The following is an 18,545-nucleotide window of genomic DNA, read 5'->3' on the forward strand; positions in this document are numbered from 1 at the left end:
GCCAAAGACGGCTGATGGTTTAGCACAGAGAGCTTGAGTGCAAAATCAGCAAAGGGAGAGACAAAGAGGTACACAGCCTAAGTGCTCATGTGCTTTGAGTAAAAAAAAAACCAGAGAGTCAGAAATATGCAAGACCAGGGAGTAAACCAGGAGGAGCACAACACGTATTGGCCGAGCAACACCAACTGAAATAAATGAAATAAAATGTACTTTTCTAATCATACACCATGTGTGCAAACCCCCCACCCCCACAGTTTATTAGGTCAAGGCTTGCTCTGTAGTCATGCAAGGTATGCTGGTGTTTACAGGCAGTTAGATGAATGGAACAATTTTCCATTCATGGTTCTCGTTTCCCCTGACTACAGTTACTACAATGAAAACAATAATAAAATAATAAGGGGTCAACTAGTGTGACACAATATTTCGAAATGTGCAAATTATCTTTTGATGCAAAATGAAAATACAAAGCTCATGAATAAATGTTTACTTTTTAACTCATACTCGATTTTAGGGAGAAGCCAGAGTAGCATCTGCACTCAACTAGCAGAGTCCACAGAGGGTGAAAGTCTTTTATTCTCTTGTCCCATTTATTAACAGACATGAGCTGTTCAATAGACAGGAAATCTGTGTCATAACTGGATAGTTCTGGTGATCTGTTGGGATTATCAAAATATGACACAGATGCAATGAGAGGCAGCAGCATTATTAATAAGCCAACATGTTATTTGTGAAGTCCCTCCCTTGACAGTCGATGGTATGGACGCAACTGGGAAGAACAAGATCACCTTCAGATTACAGAGGTCTTCTGTCATCACAATTTTAGCACAAATATTTAAATGAAAACTGTGCAAAATTATCTCCAGAATCATTTCTCTCTTTGCAACCAGTGCAGTCAGAAAATGACAAATACTATGCAAATACTGTTCAAACGTGCGGTATGAAATGACACACACATACATGCAGCCAGTCACGCACACATACAGACACAGCACTATCTGGGCGTCATGTCTCGTTCCCATCACCTCATCACCATGGTAGCAATTCAAAGGGCTGGTCTGAAGCTCTAATGTGTAGTAAGAGCTTCTTATGGACTCTTCTTGATGATGGGTCACAAACACAGACGCATTGTGAACACGCACAGAATATATATTCCCATTTTTGTGTAATTTCAGGTCTGAAATCTGGAATCGTACGCATTTCTGACCAGGGATGAGATTGTATACATTAGTAAATGAGCACTGCTTTCAGGTTTCACACCCCCACCCTGTTCCATTTAGAGACAAAACTGATAAGAATGGATCTGGGAGAAACAGACAGGAAGGATTGCTGTACTCTATCATAACAAATCACTTGCGTTAACACATTTTAATCTGCAATTTTAACAAAGCAGAGCTAATTGTTGATGCTATTGCTACAAAGGTTTGCATGTCATTATGAAATAATGGAGACGGGCAGCCAAATTCTTTTCACCAATAAAGCTGTGTGCCTCCTGAGACCGAAATCTTCAAAGCTTGAATAAAAAGCTCTGTCCAATTACTGACACACAATCTCCTCTGACTTTCTTTCACTTGCAGACCCAAACCACTTAATCACATTTTGTTGTGCTCATTGGAGAACATATTTTAAGATTGATGTCCAGCGGTTAAGTGATTACTGATCTACTGTATCTGAACAAGCACAGATGAGAGCGTTTGTTGTGTTCACAGGCCACACAGATGGGAGGATGATTTAAGAGTTAGGTTGAAACGGGGTAAAATATTGTCATCTGTCGATCTTTCTGCTTTGGGATGGCTACTTTTAGAACACAGTAATCCTGGACACACACACACACACACACACACACACACACACACACACACACACACACACACACACACACACACACTCTACAATGTCAACGTAACAAGCAGTTTCTACTTGTCTTAACAGGAGTGGATGGATTAAATTCATTCACCCACTCCAACCCTCAAGTGTCTTGTCTCTCTCTCTCTTTTACAGATGCTTATGCTTGTGAGGACACTAATTGTCATAATGCATCCTCTAACCTGTTACCATAACCATTACTAAATGCCTATGACCCTAAAGCTAAATTAAACCTACGTCTAACCCTACAACCCTAAAGGATTTAACCCTCATACAGACATTTGAAGTTGTTGGACCAGCCAAAATGTCCTCACAAAAGTGGCTTTCTAAATTCTGTTCTGTAAATGCACACATTGACTTACTGTAAAGACGGACACAGACACACATACACACACACTAACACATGCACACATGTACACAGGTCACACAGAGCATCAGTGATTAGACCTAAATGGAGTTGAACCCTGACTGATAGCATCTGTTTCTAATGCCATCTGCCACAGACATCAGCCACTGGCTGATGATGGGTTGACTGTGTCTACAATAAATAGACCACAAGCATTCACAGTCAGATTTGCCTTTTACATTGTTTCCCGATGTGCAGAAAAGAATAACTGCATTTGTTGTTGTAAAATGAAGACAGAAATCTTGACCTTGACAACCAACAATCTAGTATGACAGGTCGAGATATTGACAAAAGGACTATTGTGAGATGTTAGCGGAAAACAAACCACACTGACAAATAATTTATGAGCAAGTCAAAATGAGGAATTTTGATGAGATCAATTGACTGCACAAAGCATGAGTAAAAAATCTTAAGTATTTAACAGAGAAATCATCATTAACTACACAGACTGCAACAACAGTCCTGATTTTATTAAGATGGCTGTAAACAGTTGATCACAAGTTATTAACCTGATCATAAGGACAACTGACTTTAAGGTACGATGTAACCCACAAAGATATCACTTGATTATGATGAATGAGCACAATTGCAGACATAAAATGTGATAAGTCAGGGCTGTATTTCTTTTGGTAATGTCAAAAATTTCAAGCTTTTATGATGAAGAATCAAGACACAGTGAAAGTATTGTTATTAATGTTTCTTTGGTACCAAAAAAGAAACTGAACGCAGTCAATTATTTTACTGAGCACAATGCTGATCCTTGAATCCTTGAAGTGCCACAGTCAGAGTTGAGAGAGTTATAAAAAGGTTTAGGTTATCTTGAAATAGTATCTTCTGTTGGTCGGTTCTAGGTGAAGATTGCAGAACTCATTATTTTAAGTTATAAACCTTATACTATAACTATAACAATTCAAGTTGCTCTGACGAGAATTCAATACATTAAAAAATGTCCTGACTTACTAACCAAACTAAATTAAAAATTAAAAACAATGACAAAGTCATTTTGGACTTTGGAAATGGCTGATGCCTAAATATTCCGACACCAATTTCCAGTGGAAGTTAGCATTGGTGTTATATCGTCACATAATGCTAGGACAGTTAAGTGATGTGGAGAACTGGTCTACCATTACAGTATATAACTTACGCAATTCAAGCCAAGAATAGTTTTTACTGAAAACAAATATCTACTGTCAAAGTGTCCTTGAGAAAGACACTGAACCCCAAGTCGTAGCTCTGCCATTGGTGTGTAAGCGTGTGTGAGACTGTTTGTGTAAATGAGTGAATGAGAAGCACCGTTAAGAACTTTGAGTACCAAGAAGAGCACCACTATCACTAATGACTTGAAATGGGCTGATGAATTACACCACCACAACATTGTGGGGTGGTGTAATTCATCAGCCTGCTCCACAAGATGAACCTCGTTCCTACAGTCGACACCCAGTTCTCCAGAGCCAAGATGGTGACTATTGTCGCCTCATCCATCACTGTATGGTGCATCCTCCAATCTAAACTGAGGCTGGAGAGCCTTGTGCAGGCAGAGAAGATCTAAGAGCAGGAATCTATGAGACATGATGTTTCAGTGGTAAAAAAAAAGTGTGTTTCTGTTTACCTGACAAAATCCCCTGAGTGGTTGCATTTTAATAATGGGAGAAAAGGAGGAAATCAGGAGGTGTTGTTACACAATGACAAAGTCTATGTACATAAGAAGACAGATGGATAGATTGAAAGTTTTAACCTTGACACTAAACCAACAGTTACCTAAAATATAAGATTAGCAACACAATTCTATGCAGACAACTCGTGTGTAATACATCTGTCAGGTATAAACTGACTAAGCTGTATGTGACAATGCTAACAATCAAATGTTCAAACAAGACTTTACATTACATTATTCAGCCACTAAACAAATGAGCTGACATCACAGAGAGATACCGGCCATAAACCCAGTTATTCTGCTTCACTTGTGTCCCTGAAGTCAAGTGGAATGGCGGTGATGCAACAGCGTTTTTCTTAATGCAAGGGAAATCTAATTTACAGAAAGCGGAAGATCTCCTGAATTCAGGAGCATAAACAAAGCACTTAAGTTTGGTTCAATCAGGCTGATTAGGTTTCTTTGCTTTTCTACCCATACATCACCTTGGCAGTAAGGAATACTGCGTATTTTTCTGCTCTGTGCCATTACCTAATGGCAAACACACTGGCAATCAGTAAAGTAAAATCTGATTTCACCAAGTTTGGTGCCTTCAAGGTTAGTCTGCCAGTAGCCTTTTTTATATTGGAAATCAGTGAATACAAACTTGGACTTGGAGGTGCTTGGCACAGAAGTGACATTGATTACATGCAGCCGTGGTGTTACATCTGTACATGAAACCAGCTCTGTACACTGTAATGATTCCTGCCCTGGCCCTGCTCCCACCTCCTCAGTCTCAGTTTTCTAGTGCCTGCCATTTACCATTTAGCCACCAGATTCCCCTCCAATGCCAGTCACCTGACTTGTCATGTCCACTCACACAAATGTTCCTCGTTTCCCATAATCCAAGCCTGTATTTAAACGCACCAGTTGTGGCTCTGCATTTGCCTACCTAATTGTCTTTTTCATAATTTCAAATAAGATCTACTCACTGCAACGGCTGCTAGCTGTTTGTATATTTGTGTTATCCTCCCTGTTGCTTTGTAAGACAACCATGACAGCACACGTTCAGGCCCCAACAAAGTCACAAAGGTGATAGTCCATGGTGTGTGAAGATGGATTTGCAAAGTTCAAAGCATAGTACTGAAAGCTAGTACAGTACATTCTCTGGAGATACAAAAGAATATAATAGTGGTGTGGAAAACAGAACAGTACTGCACTGGAAATACGTGCACTGTATGTGCACAGTGATGTACTGTAGCAAATTTTAGATGCACTCATTGGACTTTTTCAGTTCTGATATTAATACCTGGACTATGGTCAATTCCTGATATTGGTTCCACATAATTGTCAAATGAATATGCTCTGTACCTCACCTTGTGTAGAAACCGTCACCACATTTAGACATCACCTGGATGAGCTGCATGTGAGATCACAAGTGTCCAAGTCAGACAGCCTTGAGATTACCTGGATATTTTCCTACAAGTCCCCTAGTACAAAGTCTGGGTAATGCGGGAGTGTGATCTCCGCTGTGTCATGTGATGCCTCTGACACGCTCCCACCACTGACCCCCCACCACTGACTGAAAACTAGCACTGATTTCTGATTTCAGACAAAGCACAACTCTGCACAAAGTCTAGACCCGATTCTCCTAACATTGACTGGATTTGATGTAAAAACTGTGTATAATACAGAAGCTGAAATTGAAAATAAGTTAGTAATAAGTTTCTCGTATCTTTGCATCCACCAAAGTTAATATTGGATCACTGCATCCTTAAATTTGTCATTACTGTATCAAACTTTCACTATGATGTTTAAAAGATTTCTCTGACTCTTCTGACAGTGTTTCAACACAACATTATGTCAATAAGGAGTAATACAAGTACTTATACTTGCCTTTATTGATAGTACGCACAGTAGAAAAATGAGTCTTTGGAAACTGAACTGAATAGCAACGTCATCATTATTTGTGGGGGAGGGCTGCATCGATCTGACACTAAAACAACAGCTGACACCAACAGAAAGATTAATTTGACAGCAATGACTTGACGGGCTTTTAGAGCCCATGGCAGAATTTGATTGGTTTAACAGATAAAGTGAACAACCTCAGCAGGATGCTGATTGAGAGGAGAGAGAAAGAAGAGAGAGACTTTTTTTTAGTTTCTTTTGATTTATGGCCTTCGCTAACAGTTTGTACAACGTCTTTCGTACAACATTACAGGACATGGATCAGTGACATTTGGCAGCAGGGAGCCATTGTAATAGTGATTTAATAGACTCATGTGTTGTCAGTCCATCATTCAACTAATGACTCTTGTAGATCTTACACCTTGATGAGCAGCAAGATGGACAGGAGTGTCTAATCCAGGTCCTGTGAGATCAACTGTCCAAGAGTGGAAATCCTGGCAATATGGAACAGTTTAGACAGAGGTGGTCCAGCCCAACTTGGAGTCTCCAAACGCCCCCCCCCAAAAAAACAATTACTGACTCCTGTAACAGCCAGTACGAAGAGACAAGTCTCTGCTTCTTCAGCAGAGTCCACACTGTGATCATGCTGATAAAAACCTGGAAAAGAGGAAGTAGTCATCTTAAAATCCATTAGAAACAAAGACAGGCCAAGTCCTTGTCCATGAAAGACCGCTTAAGGATACAGCAGGACAAAGGTCTCCACACAGAAAAAGGTCTGTTGGTCCAGTTAGCAGTCTGCAGCATCAAGCAACTTCAAGTTTTAGCGGATGTACAGATACACTGAAAACACATTAAAGCTGAATTCCATCATCCAGTTTTTGTAATGTTTCACAAACCCAGACTGCTCAGATCTATTACAAGACATAATGACCCTTCAGCCTAAACTGCTCAGGACAGATGTTTGCTCGGTGGTATAAAAATATGAACTGATATTATACAATACTTCTAAGCGGCTTGCTGACTGAAAATAGCAACGTGTGTTTGTTTTGACCCCTACAGTGCTCAAAGTGCACTGGCCACAGAGCTTCAAAATATCAGAACTGGTAACACAGTTTGACTCTCACCTCAATGCTGTCAATCACAGCAAAAGCAAAAGGGCTTTTCAAATACCCCCAGACATAGATTTCATCACTCCATCTCATGCTGGAGTACTTTTCCGTTTTTGTTTTTGGAATAGATATCACCTGCATTATAAGCTGCCAGCTGCTAAAATACGTTTAAACAACTGCAACTCTCAATTTGAACTGGTGTCATCCTTGACAGATAAATTTGATTATATTTGGATTCAGAGAACGCCATTGTCTTTTATCTTTTCTTTTTTCCGATAATAAACTCATCACTCTTGCTCATTCTTTTGTGTACTATGAATAGATGTACTTTCAGTCTTGGCCTTATTGTCTGAGTCCCCCCTCTCGTTCTACTAGAAAGAGAAACATCATGAACAACCATTTGTGAGTATATACACCGTGGGATGTGTTTGCGAGTATAAAAGCTAAGGGCACAGTGGGCAAAGCCTCCTGGACGTGTTCCTCTTTCTTCTACTTGCTGTATTGAGCCATCAGTTAAGCCCTGCCAGATCAGAGCGTCGACAGGGATTCCAGTCGGTTAAGCTGCCGTGGGTGGAAGCCTACCCGTCAAGGCTGAGCGTTGTCTCTGTCACGCACTTTTCCACCCCGACGTGGAAACTTTATCACTTATCCAATCCTTATCCAAGTGTCCAGTGTTACCATCAGTGTTTTCCATCAGATAGGCTGATGAGAGGTCCCAAGGTTAGGCTATTCTCAGAGACTGTGTTAGTAAGCCTCTATGGCAGGTGTCTGGATCACCTGGGACACTCCAGGTACCATGTCCTCAAGAAGATCAACATCTACCAATTACCTAAATGTTAACACAAATGATTTCTGTATCATTACATGAATACACTACATTACACTACGCATATTTTCTAACATTTTTACTTGCATAATCTTTGACACAGCAGTTTTCAAATGATAGAATAAAACACTACATAACACTTGCTGCACATATTTTCCATTAAACCAGCAATATTTGCCTCTCTTGATGTGTGTAAAGTTTCAGATTTAAAAGGATCCATTACTTATTAAATTCTATAGAAATAAATTAACTAAACTTATTTTTTTAATGTACAGCAGTAGCAGGCAGCTTCAATACTGATTCATTTTGCGTGGACAAGCGTCCCTGCTTGATGTCCGGATTAAACCAAATGTATGGGCTCTATTTTATCTAATCATTTTTTGCCTGGTCTATGTATGATGTATGACACTGGCCCAGATGAGCAGCATGCATTGGGATGTGTCGTCATCCATGATGAAACCTGGCCTGGTATTTGTGATTGTGTCAAGGTGATGTAAATAGATGTCAAAAATGGGATTCACAAGGGGCCGCTACACCATACAAGTGATGGTCTGATGACAACTGAAGGTGTCAGTAGACTTCTTTCTGGCAGTCTTGTAAGCTTTAATACTTACATGATGTAAGTCCTTGAAATTTTAGTGACCATGAACGTCTTAACTAATATTTTGGCAAAACATAGCAGCTTGTCAAGATAATTATAAAGAGGAAGACGTTTGATATTTCATCCCAATCTCCGAATGTTTATTAAGATATTTCAATCTTCATCAAACAGGTGTGGTTGAACGTACACCATTACCTCTATTACTACTCTAGTGATATTGAAAAATAATATATGCAGACTTGCTATAAGGTATAATCAATGTCACATAAGAATTGTAATTTGCATTGAGAAGCTTCATGCTCTATGTTACTCTATGTTGATCCACAGTTTTTTTAATCCTCCAGAAAGTTGTAGCGATATTCTCATTAAAATCAAGCCTTTTTTGCCTTTTCAACACATTTAAGGAGTTAATGTAAGATACAGTTAAGAACAAGGAACAATGGACATTTTCCAGATTTTACTCATTGTTAAGGCCCCTAATTGATCAAATAAATCATCATGTTTGCCTTAAATTAAAGGTAGTGTAGTGTAGGCAAAAATGATTGCGCCCCATGTTTTTTTTTTTTTTTGCTTACACAACACATGTAACCAATCAACCAGCTTTCAAATGACACCAATTAATTTTTGCAGCATATTAATCTTTTGATTTTAAACTCAAATATCTTTAGTGTGAAGTAAAATGTACACATTTTTGTCATCACAACATTTAAGCATTAGATACAGGAAATGCACTGAACATTACACCAAGCACTTCTACGTAGCCTTACACATTTTATTATCATTGTTACATCTAATTATGTTATTATTTTAGTGGCTGCTACCTTTAAATTAGATGTGTAGCAGTTAAATGTATAGTTTGGCACAAACATCCAGGTACATAAAATAGCTTACAGGGGTTAAATTTTAGTTTTGAGTGCACAACTGAAGCAGGAAGTGAGGTCAAAGGAGTCAAAAATGCAGACTCCAAAGGTACAAAGAGTAGGGCAGAAAGATGATGGCAGTGTCCTTCCTGCTTTTTCGTGAGTGATCTATTTTATTCCCACACTGATTCTACCTTGGCACAGAGGGGAAGTCAGCAATTAGTGTTGACAGATTTGATTACCTGAGCTGTAGACCCCGCAGTACAGCTATAAAAACAACCTTTGGTTGTCTATACACCTAAGAGGAAAGGGGCAGAGGAGATGGAGAGCTGCAAGGTTAATTGAAGGCTGATGAGATCTTTCATGCCTGAGGTAGAAAGCACAAATTAATGTTCAATAAAACAAAACACTTTGGCTCAGTGATCCTACTGGTGACATTCATGACTAACTGCGTTAAGCTATACTGCCATCGCTAGTTTAAGTCTCATGGGCCATTCATTTATACATGAAAACCAACCTTTTGTACTGACATACTGAATTAGATTTGAAGGTTTTTACTGTTCAGTGAAGCACAGTTTGATCTAGTCTTCTGTTACCAGGGGATAGACACATTTAGAAAATGTTTGCATGCATTCCAGTGCCTCTCCTTGTGTATTATCTGTGTTTATGGCATCTGTGCATGTTTTGCTCAGTGCTAAATTAACCACTGATTTCCCTTCGGTAGAAACAGTCTCTCTCTTTGATTAACATCTTAGAATTCAGCTCTGTCGTTTCCATTTATCAGCATCCTGGCAAAGAGAGAAGATGCTGAACACATGCAACAATATTGTACTTGTTAATTTCTCTCTCTACTTTTCCTGATGGCTCCATCCATCAGTCATCATTAGAGAATCAGGCTCAGGTAAAATCACTAATCATCTTTAACTTTTTTGATTAGATGATTGTCTTACTAAAATTAGGGCTTCAATGTGTGATGCATGTTTATTTAAGCACATACTCAAACACACCATTTAATAACTTAGCCCTATAAATGATAAGGAATATGAAATTTGGAATTTCTTGGTAACATCTTGTGCAGTTCAAAATCCTACAGTATATCGCAAATGACATGACCTAGTGCACACAATCGTTTCCCCACCCAGTAGTACAATACAGTATATAATGACGACCTTCAATAACTCTCTGTCAGATTGTTTATTGTGCTTGTCACGTTTCTTGTTTCTATATTGCAGCTTAGCGACTATTCCTCCACCACTGATCAACACATGGCACAGCTGTGTCATGACATTTTCTCACAGCAACTCTCCAACTGCGGTAGTCATCCCCTGAGAAATGGACTCCACATACACATAACTCTCTCTCAGCTTTGCAAATGGTCTATTTATGTCCACTTTGACTGCTTAGTCACAACCTGGTCTTTTCAGGATCTCACAGGGGAAATCTAGGGACTGTGTTGGACCTTTATTTTTTTCTGATGAGACGTCACACAGGGAAATTAAATCCAAATACAGGACTGGAGCAGATTCTTCCCACATTGTTTGTGTCCCAAAACAAATTGCAGAATCATTGAGCTACAGTATCCAATCTAAAAAATATCAACTGGCTTCTTTTTCTTAACTCAGAGGGAATCAATTTAAGCTTAAATTGTCAGTACCTTTGAAAGCTTCATATCAGCCTCTGGAGTCCATCTATTACAGTTTGATCATATTCCAGGTAAAAATCTTCAGAGCAGTATATGATTAGTTAAATGGGCTTTTTCTTGTGTAAATGTGGGCACATCATTATTTTCTAATGGCAAATATGAGTTCTTTAACACTGTTACTGTATGTTAAAATATGCCTGTCTTATTGTCTCACTCACACTTTTCTGTGTCGTCATTATCAAGATGATTTAATAATAAATAATAATACATTTTGTGTGTTTGCTTTTTATTTTTATCTGTCTATGCCCAATATAGAGCAATAGCAAGAGTAGGGACCTTTGTTCTTAGTGCTGTTTTTCAAACATTGCCTGAGGGGAAGCACTGCCTTAAAGCTCAAAGTCAAGAGACAAAAGTCTCTCCTATGCAGAAAACGCCACAGATACATTAAACACTGACCCATGTTTGAGTCTGGCTCTGAAAGATGTGCACTGATGTGAATTGATGTCCATTTTTAGGTACAGTAAAAATAAAATGTTTCTCTTATCAGTATTGCACAGGTAAAGACATTCCTTTAATAAAAAAGAATTTCTTGACCATGGATCAACTTTCTAGTATTTTCTCCTGTTTTGCATTTCTATTAACTTTTGAAGTTCTTTGTGGGAGGAGTACCCTATGTTCCTTCAAAAGTGATGACCAAAGAACCGATCCATTTATCTTTAAAAGCTAGATAATTAAAATTTTAATTTAAGAGTTTTAGAAAGCTACGTTTTTAATCAAATGACACTGCATTAGACAGTCATTTTACATTTGTTAAGTTTTTCAAAAGAACTTGTCAAAAAGCCTTATTTTGAAATTTTACTTTAGTCATTAGAGTTCATCAATATTCTAGTTAAGAAATGCAAGAACTACAAAATGGATTTTAAAGTAGAGTTTGAAAATAAGAACAACTGGTCTTCTTGGGAGGAAACATGTGATATTGAGTAGTAAAATGTTTTCAGAGCTGGACTGTGGAACTGCTGTACTCTGCATTAACACTCTCCTCTGTCTCCATTTTCATGGCTCTCCAGAGAACTGTGTTCATTTTTCCAACAATTACCCCTGAATGCGCTTTTCCACATACTTTATTTCGTCAGCTTCCTCTTTCTTCAATTGCTCTCCCAACATTTATTCATCGAAAACTTCCAACAAAGCTATTTACAAATTAAATTACAGTAACTTTACATTGAGTGACAACATCAAAACAAGACACACCTTAATAACAGGTATAGGTAGGGAGTATAGGTATCACATTTATGGAGTATAGTCACTTACATTTTACATTATATTTAGTCATTTAGCAGATGCTTTTATCCAAAAAAGAAAAAAGTAAGGGAAAGTCTGGGTAAGCATAAGAAGGGCTTTCCTAAGGACCCCTACTGCAGGTAGGCCACCGTCAGGATTTGAACCCCAGTCTCCACAAATTCCATTATCAGCTACTTATTTTATTTATTTATTTTTTTTACCACTTTAAATTCGGAATGAACTGAATCAGTAGCTCTATCACATGAACTGGTTTTAATAGTTGAATCTTTTATTTCTGTTTGTTTTTTATTCCTTTTATTTATTTAATGCTTACTATTTATTTATTAAATAGTAATTAAGACTGGGCTACATAAGCAACTGTGAATGTAAAGTAAATGTGCTAATATGTACAACATTAATTTAATGAATAACATTATGTCACAAGTACGGTACATAAAAAGATCGTGCACAATGAGTGATTCATTTTAGCAGCAGTTAATCAAAGGTTCCCAGAGGCATAAATCCTTAACAATTTGTCAAAACCTTGTCAATGGATCTTAAGTGTTTCTTGAGCTAAAATGTCACTTCACACCATGACTAAGAGGCCTGCAGCCTTTATTTTCCACTGCTTAGTTGTATTATTGCCTTTGCGTCTGCACACAAGAGTGCTGACATTTTTCCAACAACACAAACTCTTACTTTATACAGGGTAAGCAGCTGTACTCATGAAAACAACGTGAAAAGACTGTCACCATGCTTATGCTGTCTTCTTTCCATTTCCCAGTGCAATGCATGTCTGCAGCCTTCATACTGCAAAGTTGATTAGTTCATCCTGTCACTGTGCTGAGTTGCATGGAACGTGCTGAAAGGACAGGGAAGGTTAGGGAGAGTGATTATATTCATCCCATGACATGGTGCATATGACACACAGAGTGACAAAGGTACATGATTGCTCATCAGCCCCTCTCACACCAAATAATGTGTGTCATAACCAAACCCAAGACCTGTTCAGACCAACAATGTCCCCCTAACAAAGTCACTGCAAGGGTCTATGTTGGTGTGGGTGCGTTACCACGGGATACTGATTATAATCCAAACCAGGAGTCAAAGGTTTATAAGAGACACAATGATGCTTCTTCTTCTACCTCCTTTGAGGCACGGTGTGTCTCAAAGCACATATCTAGTACATGTCTGCAAAATTATCAGGTCAGCAATGCTCTCTGAATGTCACTGGCTATTGCCATGTGCTATTTTTGGATATAGATTGCACTATGGTATGGCAAAATTGAGCTAATAGGACTACTCTACAACTGTGGCAGCGTCAGGACTGTGCTAACACAGCGGGTTCACTGAAATGAATGAGGGGATCTGCATTTTAATCCTGTGCTGTAAGCCTGTGCATTCAGTGTGTATCCCACAGCTCTAAATGTCCACTGGGCTTTGTCATGTTGACACAGGAAGGAGCCAAAGTGCTGCCACAAAAATTGAGGCACAGTATGGTATGAAATGTCATTGCATACTGTTGCAATCAGATTCCCCCTTGAGTGGACCTGCTTGGCCAGATGTGTGTGCTCAGTTGATTAAAATTTTCTCTCACAGCATTGTGGCATTGTGTGAAATCTTACTGAATCTCCAAATGTGAGTTTCTTTGTTGGTTTAGAAACATTCACGTGCCAAGTACAGCACTGGCCTGCTCACACTTAATTCAGCAGCATTTAAGTCTAAAGACTGAACCCTGACCTTTAGTCACAGACTCATATTAAGGAGATTTTAATTACATGTTTTTTCATACACTCAGGGGAGATCATAACAACTACAAACAACATTACCATCTAAATTATATTCTGTCTGGAGCGAGTGAAATGTGATTGAATGCTCTTGTAGCAGGTTTTGTGTATTTTAATGTCTATTAGCACTAAGTTGTTATTTTAAAGCACATCACATAGATTTGTTCATATTTTATGTGCTGATGGTGTTTTGAGAGGCTATACAACATCTATACAAAGAGGAGCTATAAGCCAGCATTAAGTTTCCTTTTGACTCCATTAAGACCACTCTAAGCAGAAGTACCAAGTACTGTAAGCAAGAGAATGGGTCGTTGGCAGTGCCTGTGCACTTTACCTTCTCAAGTTTCAGCACTGCCTCATACAACGAGCTGAAAGCTAAAAGTGCTCAGAGGAAGTGAGACGGACTCAAATGAGACCTGACTGCATGAGTTTGTTGTCCCTAAAATTGCCAGTATTTTAACCTTTTAACTTCATGAAAAAGAAGAAGTGCAGAGGAAAATCACCTGTAATTACAGCATAATGTCAAAATCTAAAAACACATGAGATTTGGTTTGATTTGACAGACTTTATTAGAATTAAATAACACTACACAAAATGCAAAAGCAAATACCGGTCGCTCAGTTGTACATACACTTTTAAAACTGTTTTTGTGTGTGTCTGTTTCTGATTATGATGATTTATGATGTTGTCTCTTTCTCCAACACACACACACTCACACTCACACACTTTACTTACCAAAAATATATACAAATGCAAACAAGAAGATATTCATGCTTGGAGATGCAATATCACACCTTTCTTGTCTGACAGGTCGGAAAACAATGAATAGAAGCCGTAAAAAGAATCCTAATAGCAGTGAATCTGCGTTGTCATAAGGGAGGTAGACCTGTTGAACATCCCCCATCTGGAGCATAAACCAGAGCTGAAAATGACACATTTCAAACCACAAGTAAACACATAAGGCCTTTCAGCGTCATAGCAGCACAAACATACTTTTTCAAAACAGCACTGTGGAAAGCAGCCAAGAGAATTACATCAAACACTTTTCATAGATTTATTTCTAAAAGTTGTCTTTACTTCAGAAAGTAATGTAGTTGCAATAAGCTCAGTTTCATTATGACGTACTGATGGATATTCAACCCTGAATGTACACGTGTAGAGTGTTGCTGTAGCCCATATATTTTCCACAGATGGAGAAATAACAAGTGCATCTCCAGCTTTGTAGCGGACAAAATGACTCATGTATACACATGATAAATGTATGTGATTGACAAACACACACACATGTACTCAGACATACAGATATTGAATACGTACAACACACTTAAGGCAGTGGTGGCCTGGCAACTGTGACTGTTGGAGTAAATCTAAACATGCCATTGTTTGCTTCTTTAACTCTTCATCCCTGTTCATCCCATATGAGCGTATGGCATGACTAAGCTGCTTAGGAACATGGCACACTGCTAGGCTACACGTATGTCACTGAAACATATCAGCTCTATTCTTTATAGGATGTCACTACGCCAAGAGATTATATATTCATAACACCTCATTTTAGTAGAATTCAGAATAATATGTGTATACTAAGAGTGACACAAATGAGCAGGTGTATGCACCAGTATGGAACAGATATGATTTATATTTGCATCTTGCCACAGAAGACTTTTGTATCTCCACATATTGTCACTGACATTCACAGCAACATGGCTGCACTAATCCAAAATCCACCCAAGAGACAGTAAAACACCAACACTAATGAGACAATACCCAGATGGTTAACTCTCAGACGACACAGTTTTCAATCTTCATGTTGCACAATATTATCCCTACACTCCACATGGATCATATCAATATTCTAGCTGAAATCTCTAATAGAGCTTTAGCATTATGTTACAACCATGGTGACTATATTGAAGCATAATTCACTCTACAACTTGTTGCACTTGTGCATGAGAGCTGTCAGTTCTGCCTGTCGTGATGACTCAGAAACAACAATTCTTGTGACAGCCTAAAAAATGGGATGCATTGTGTTTTTCCTGCTGCGCTCAAGACATGAAATGAAACCTTTGTGGGGCTAGAAATGAGCTTCTCATTTTATAATAAGCAAATTTGTACAGAGGATAAAGCTGAAACCACTCCAGGGGCCCTAAAACTCACTTTCACCACTGTAGTGTATATATTTAATACAACAAATTTGTAACAGCAGGTAAGTCATTAAAATTTAATGCTAACTGGATTGTGACTTCTATTAATATAGCAAGAACATGTTAATTATATATGATACATTGGTTTTCACAAGATGGTCGGCAGAGAAAGTCAGCAGTAGCAGTAACAGCGGCAATCTTCCGTCACTATAGCCAAAATATCTTTATAATCTAAACCTGACCACACACAGACATCTGGATGTGAATGTTGAACTTTCAACATACCTGTGCTTTGTATGACCTCCATTAACCCCAGCCGCCTGCTTATGACTCCACTGATTCACTCACTGAAAAAATGTTGCCTCTAAACATTATCCAGGCAACAGTTAGAAAAACTATTTAGTACTGTATATAAACATAATTTCCAGGAGACAGAGTTGGCTCCCATGATGCATATTCCTAATACTTAAATAGTTTTAGGTCCAATTACCACAATCAAACACTATTTAAATATTTATTCCAGAGTTTGGTTGCAGTGTCTGTAACTGGAAGTTACAGCAGGCGAGAGGTGGGGGTCAGTAGGGGAACCAAATTTAACAGGTTACTCCAAGTAATAACATAATAAGAATAATAAATATGTTATTTTAAAAGTCCAATAATTATCAAATGCTCCTATTATAGTGAGCTGCAAATAATAGTAATCTAAAGCAATGCCAACACACAGTTCAGTAGGGAATCTGTATCTCACATTCCCAGAGGCCTTCACAGAGATTTATTTGCCATTCGGATAACCAAACGTTTTGTTATTATCTCACTAGTGTTGAGCAGATATGTCATGAATGCACCTGGCTGTGCTGGCCAGGCAGGCAAATATGCTCCTCAAATATCAGCTTTGCTCTCATCAAACAATTATGATCCTATTCAAACTGCCAAACCCCAGAGACGTCCTCCGCAATACCTGTGGATAGCGTCCTTATCATTGACCAGCAGCACTCCCCCTAAGCACATTTCTCAGTGACACCTGTCTCAAAGACTGTAACAAATGGTTACAGTTTAATTTGGAGTAAAACATTTTATTCACGAGGGTGCTTTGAATTCGGAGAGGTGGTGAGAGTTTCAACAGAGCGCAGCAGATATTGAGCTAAGAGTGTTTTGGTAATAAGAAGCTGGAGCAGGTGTAGGTGAGAGTGGTCAAGACAACCAGCAACATCTTTGTGTAGAGAAGAGAAAGTAGTTTAATCAGCTGCAGGGGCGTTTGCAAGAATAAGTGAAGGCTTGTCGGGTCATTAGAACCACCTCATTGTCTGGACTGATGATTGATTACTTGAGAAATTGAAAGTGATCATCATGCATCACATCTGTATTAATGTATTTCTTATTGACCCACTATGCTGTAAAATTCATTTGGAGTATTGACACTTGCACAAGCAGCAACGTACCTGAACCTGAAGTGTCTCAATTGGCTCACAAGACATTGTTCAAGATTGACATACTCAGTGTGTGTGTGTGTGTGTGACAATGTCAGTGTTTATGAGACAATGAAAGGCCAGTGTACAAGTTATTTCAGAATTGCTTCGGAGTGCTGGTCAGTGCAACCTGAACCTTAAAGCTGCAGTAAATGATCTTTACCTCTGGAGGCCAGTGACACTGGCTTAAACATTGACACAGTATGTAAGCAGCAAATGTGTTGCTTATTTACACATTCAGCACTTACAGGGCAATATTAGCATGTTTGCTGTCACCCAGTGAATCTCCTATAATGACTCTTTTAGCCTTCACCAAATCCTGAGGGAAATATCTGGAGCTTGAGCAACTAGACTCTCCGATATGTTTACCAGTAAACACATTGCTAACTTTGTCTATGAGCTGTTCAGTGCTGGGAAGCCATGATGCAGCCAGTTGATTACATACATGTGTGTATATGAAAGTGATATAAATATGATCCTTAACTTGTCTTCTTTTAAAATAGAAAATTGGAAATACAGTAACCCTTTGTGTCTCTGCTCACACTGACTGATTTATCTACATGAGTGAAAAGTGCTAAGAGATTTAACAGCTGTCTACTGTGAATTTGTCATCACAGGCTTTATTTTTATACAGGAGCTTTCCTGTAAAGAAGGGAGATAACTAATTATTGGCATCTATCTGTAGTTGGTTATGAGCAAGTGCGTAATAACTCATTTAGGCTGGGGTACTTTGTGTTCTGTGTGTGTTTGGCGCAACTCGATGAGGTGAGGCGGGGAGCAAGTCATAATGGCCTCTGTGACACCACAGGGAAATCAGCCTCTTGCAGTTTTCCAAGAAAATAAAAAAAAGACGTTCCAAGTATCACTCATAAACAACAACACAGACTGCTGTGTTATAGTATTCCTCTTTCTAGGAAATGCTACTAGCAGACGCATAAATACTTCCTGTAATTCATGTTAGAAAATGTCTGCAATGTCAGGCATTGTGAGATCAGGCGGGCATTTTGATCTACGCCTCATGA

The sequence above is a fragment of the Anabas testudineus genome, chromosome 21 (genome assembly GCF_900324465.2).
Source record: "Anabas testudineus chromosome 21, fAnaTes1.2, whole genome shotgun sequence".
NCBI classification, from domain to species: domain Eukaryota; kingdom Metazoa; phylum Chordata; class Actinopteri; order Anabantiformes; family Anabantidae; genus Anabas; species Anabas testudineus.